Below are 6000 nucleotides of genomic sequence, written 5' to 3' on the forward strand. Positions count from 1 at the left end.
TATTTTGTCTCGAGCAAAAGGTTCTCTCAAAGACAGTTAACGGCACGGGAGATAACAACTCTGACACTCCCGCTACCGGGACACTGGAAACGGGGATCAATGCTCTATGACAGAATAAGTTACCATTAAAAGACAAGGAGGAAGGTGTGTCCAGTAGTGATTCATTTAATTTTCTTATCGATCTATCTAAGTTTTATTTTCCAAGCGATACATAGCCGAAGGGCAGAGTAGTGAGACTAAGTTGACTAAAGGTCTTCACACTTTAAACTAGATACATCACAGAGGGGAAATACTCAACCACAGGGAGATCATATAGAGACTGGTAGGACTAGTGCTTAATAACAACTCAAGGATCAATTAGTGGTGAAACAAAGAGTCTGGAGGAGAAACGTGGGGTTCACACATCCCAGCTAGAGCTAGACCGTTGAGAGTGACAAGGCAAAAGACCTCTCTAACGCGGACAACGTATCGATACAGAAAGAGAGGCAGGGCTACGCGAGCGGTCCTGGTTATACCGAGATAACCTGAAGTACCTATAGTGCCCTGTCCAATCCAGGGAACAGGACGCTAACCACCTCTAGCACCCCGCTGCCGGCCAAGGGGCGGGGCTGAAGGTTTCGTATCGCGACAGTTGTCCATCTGGAAGGTTCTCCCATCTCCACAGAGGAACTCTGGAGTTCTGTCAGAGTACTTTTTTTGAAGCACCTGGCCGTCACGTCCCTGTAGGCCAGCTATAGCAAGAGCCTTGGTGTTTCCCAACTCCTTCCATTTAGGAATGATGGAGGCCACTGTGTTCTTAGGGACCTTCAATGCTGCATAAATGTATTTGTACCCTTCCCCAGATCTGTATCTCAGCACAATCCTGTCTCAGAGCTCTATGGACAATTCCTTTGACCTCATGGCTTGGTTTTTGCTCTGACATGCTCTGTCAACTGTATGACCTCATATAGACAGGTGTGTGCCTTTCCAAAACATGTCCAATCAATTGAATTTACCACAGGTGGACTCCAATCAAGTTGTAGAAGCATCTCAAGGAAGATCAATGGAAACAGGATGCACCTGAGCTCAATTTCGAGTCTCACAGTGAAGGCTCTGAATACTTTATGTAAATAAGGTATTTATGTTTTTGTTTTTATACATTTGGAAAATATTCTATTAACCTGTTTTCACTTTGTCATTATGCGTTATTGTCATTGTGTGTTGATTGATTCAAAGTTTTCTTCTTCTCATCATTTTTATAATGAGTCTGTAACATAACAACATGTGAGGACGTCTGAATACCTCCAGAATGCCCTGTAGACATGGTTTGTGTCCTCAAGTAGAGCTGATGCAGTTCTTTTGTTTTTGTTGTCACATTATTGGCAGTGCTTGACTTGGACTGAAAAAAAAAAGTTTCAGTACGCAGACCCAAATGGCACCCTATTCCCTATATAGTGCACTGTCAAAAGTACTGTGATAGTGGGGTATCAGTTGGGACAAAGCCTCACTCAGAAAGCCAGCCTCAGGGAGATGTTGAGAGTGACTTGTAGAACACACAGCACTCCGAAACACCCAGCAGCCAGCCTGTAGAGTCTTAGTCTTCTATCTGCAGAGAAACACAGGCAGCACGACACACACACACACACACACACACACACATAATCCTAGATTATGATTACAAACAGAATAAACAACATACAACATCCTACATCACTACTGACTATGATTAGAAATCTGAGAACCAAACCCCCTCCCCCGATTTAGGGCTGGCAGCGAACGTTTGCTCAAGAGTTAACTCATCTCAATTCTGATAAACAGCAAGCCAAAATTACACAATATAGCTAAAGCATGACGTAAAGAGGCTATCTGTGATTGCTGCTTACATTGGGATTTTGAAATGTATAATATTTACCTATTCATTCTTCATGAATGTAACTTCTACTGTAAATGCCTCATGAGCTTAGTTTAACTTTCTAACCCCCATCAGGACCCAAAATATAAGCTTGTTCTACCACAGAACTGCAAACACTGTGTAGACTCAAATGGTAAAACTATCATTTTGATCTCATGGATGGACAGTCCTTGAATACATACTGTAGCTATGAATTACATACAGTACCAGTCATACATACTGTAGCTATGAATTACATACAGTACCAGACATACATACCGTAACTATGAATTACATACAGTACCAGACATACATAAATATGTCTATGAATTACATACAGTACCAGTCTTACATACTGTAGTTCTGTCTATAAATTACATACAGTAGCAGTCATATATAGTTCTGTCTATGAATTACATACAGTACCAGTCTTAAATACTGTAGTTCTGTCTATGAATTACATACAGTACCAGTCATACATATTGTAGTTCTGTCTATGAATTACATACAGTACCAGTCATATATAGTTCTGTCTATGAATTACATACAGTACCAGTCTTAAATACTGTAGTTCTGTCTATGAATTACATACAGTACCAGTCATACATATTGTAGTTCTGTCTATGAATTACATACAGTACCAGTCATACATACTGTAGTTCTGTCTATGAATTACATACAGTACCAGTCTTACATACTGTAGTTCTGTCTATGAATTACATACAGTACCAGTCATACATACTGTAGGTCTGTCTATGAATTACACACAGTACCAGACATACATACTGTAACTATGAATTACATACAGTACCAGACATACATAACTATGTCTATAAATTACATACAGTAGCAGTCATATATAGTTCTGTCTATGAATTACATACAGTACCAGTCATATATAGTTCTGTCTATGAATTACATACAGTACCAGTCTTGCATACTGTAGTTCTGTCTATGAATTACATACAGTACCAGTCATACATATTGTAGTTCTGTCTATGAATTACACACAGTACCAGACATACATTCTGTAATGATGAATTAAATACAGTACCAGACATACATCACTATGTCTATGAATTTATACAGTAGCAGTCATATATAGTTCTGTCTATGAATTATATACAGTACCAGTCATACTATGAATTACATGTAGTTCTGTCTATGAATTACATACAGTACCAGTCTTTCATACTGTAGTTTTGTCTATGAATTACATACAGTACAAGTCATACATACTGTAGTTCTGTCTATGAATTACATACATTACCAGTCATACATACTGTAGTTCTGTCTATGAATTACATACAGTACCAGTCTTACATACATTTACATTTAAGTCATTTAGCAGACGCTCTTATCCAGAGCGACTTACAAACATAACTCTGTCTATGAATTACATACAGTACCAGTCTTACATACTGTAGTTCTGTCTATGAATTACATACAGTACCAGTCTTACATACATAACTCTGCCTATGAATTACATACATTACCAGTCTTACATACTGTAGTTCTGTCTATGAATTACATACAGTACCAGTCCAACATACATAACTATGTATATGTATTACATACAGTACCAGTCATACATACTGTAGCTCTGTCTATGAATTACATACTGTACCAGTCATACATACTGTAGCTCTGTCTATGAATTACATACAGTTCCAGTCATACATACTGTAGTTCTGTCTATGAATTACATACAGTACCGTACATAACTATGTCTATGAATTACATACAGTACCACTCATACATACTGTAGCTCTGTCTATGAATTACATACATTACCAGTCATACATACTGTAGCTCTGTCTATGAATTACATACAGTTCCAGTCATACATACTGTAGTTCTGTCTATGAATTACATACAGTACCGGTCATACATACTGTAGTTCTGTCTATGAATTACATACAGTACCAGTCATACATACTGTAGCTCTGTCTATGAATTACATACAGTACCACTCATACATACTGTAGCTCTGTCTATGAATTACATACAGTACCAGTCATACATACTGTCTTTCTGTCTATGAATTACATACAGTACCACTCATACATACTGTAGCTCTGTCTATGAATTACATACATTACCAGTCATACATACTGTAGCTCTGTCTATGAATTACATACAGTACCACTCATACATACTGTAGTTCTGTCTATGAATTACATACAGTACCAGTCATACATACTGTAGTTCTGTCTATGAATTACATACAGTACCAGTCATACATACTGTCTTTCTGTCTATGAATTACATACAGTACCACTCATACATACTGTAGCTCTGTCTATGAATTACATACATTACCAGTCATACATACTGTAGCTCTGTCTATGAATTACATACAGTACCACTCATACATACTGTAGCTCTGTCTATGAATTACATACAGTACCACTCATACATACTGTAGTTCTGTCTATGAATTACATACAGTACCAGTCATACATACTGTAGTTCTGTCTATGAATTACATACAGTACCAGTCATACATACTGTCTTTCTGTCTATGAATTACATACAGTACCACTCATACATACTGTAGCTCTGTCTATGAATTACATACATTACCAGTCATACATACTGTAGCTCTGTCTATGAATTACATACAGTACCACTCATACATACTGTAGTTCTGTCTATGAATTACATACAGTACCACTCATACATACTGTAGCTCTGTCTATGAATTACATACAGTACCAGTCATACATACTGTAGCTCTGTCTATGAATTACATACAGTACCAGTCATACATACTGTAGCTCTGTCTATGAATTACATACAGTACCAGTCATACATACTGTAGCTCTGTCTATGAATTTGAGAGTGGTTACATTTCTGCAACGTACATTTCTTTTTACGTTTCTCTGGGCGGATAAAACAGGCAGGTCACCAGGTGCACAGAGCCTGTTTCAGGGTTACCAGCCCCTCAACTGTTTACCAAAAACAGTGGTGGGGTATCCACTGTGCTGTTGTTTAAAAATGTTATTTTCAATTGATCTTATTAAATAGTTGTACATAGTTCCAACAACTGAAGTAAAAAATAATATTGAAATTATGCATTTAGTGTATGTGACCCCAGCAGGTTGTGGTCACACAGAAGACAGAACAGTAAAAAGCGAACAAGCATTTTTCGATGATGTGCTATTAGTGTGTTTGCACGTGCCAGAATACGTGTGTGCTTTCGGTTTTGTGCGCTCATACCTGTCTGCATCTGTGTGTGTGTGTGTGTGTGTGAGAAAGATAAAGATAATTCTTTGTACCTGAGAGATGGGTCTCAGCCTTCACGCTCCTCGTTGCTCTATTCTGGTTTTCTTCATTAACTTCTTTTAATTCAATCACCTGTTTGTTGACGTAGTCGGCCATCTTAACTAACCGTACCGAATATCAATGATGACCCCACTCAATCAGTTAATCAACTAATTCAGACTGTCTGACCTTTTATTGTAATATATATGATTTTTACTTTTACTTATAGTATTAACTTACTTCTACTGTATGAATACCTTTCTAACAGACTCCTAATTGTAATATCTGCTGTATGATTCTAACTTCAATGACAAGTTGTTGTCTGATGTGCCTCTCCATTGGTGTCTCTGTCTGTCTGTGGTCGACTGCAGTAGAAAGAACGTTTTAAGTATGCAATCTCTTTCAAGCAAGATGTTATATTCCGCAATAACTATGTGACATTGTTCGTCAGGAAGTGACATCATGGCTCGCACTCATAACTCACATTCAGTCAGGAAGCTGGTAAAACTCAGAGATTGTTCCTTTATTTACTCATCTGTGCCTTTGTTCTTCTTATTACAAAAGTTATTTATAATAATTGATAATGAAAAAAATAATAATAATAAAGTCACATGACATGTTGCTAATAAAAAGAGGGAAAGAGAGAGAGACTTGTGTACAGTCTACAAGAAATATTACATAATTAACTGTACATCTTAAGATTGACAATAGTTATTGAGTATTATATACCTAATTTGTTTTGTGTGCGTACATGATTCTGTGTGTGTGTGTGTGTGTGTGTGTGTGTGTGTGTGTGTGTGTGTGTGTGTGTGTGTGTGTGTGTGTGTGTGTGTGTGTGTGTGTGTGCATGATTCAGTGTGTGT

The 6000-nt window shown here is 37.6% G+C and overlaps 1 long non-coding RNA gene across 1 annotated transcript in view; it reads right to left on the reverse strand.

Moving 5' to 3' along the window:
* Positions 1-5553, reverse strand: part of LOC135536918 (uncharacterized) — a 14737-nt gene extending 9184 nt beyond the window's left edge. Inside the window, exon 1 of the long non-coding RNA XR_010455094.1 lies at positions 5152-5553. This is a non-coding gene — a long non-coding RNA (uncharacterized LOC135536918). The remainder of the gene's footprint in view (positions 1-5151) is intronic.
* Between the last annotated feature and the right edge of the window lie 447 nt (positions 5554-6000).

Source organism: Oncorhynchus masou, unplaced genomic scaffold (assembly GCF_036934945.1).
Source record: "Oncorhynchus masou masou isolate Uvic2021 unplaced genomic scaffold, UVic_Omas_1.1 unplaced_scaffold_685, whole genome shotgun sequence".
Taxonomy (NCBI): domain Eukaryota; kingdom Metazoa; phylum Chordata; class Actinopteri; order Salmoniformes; family Salmonidae; genus Oncorhynchus; species Oncorhynchus masou.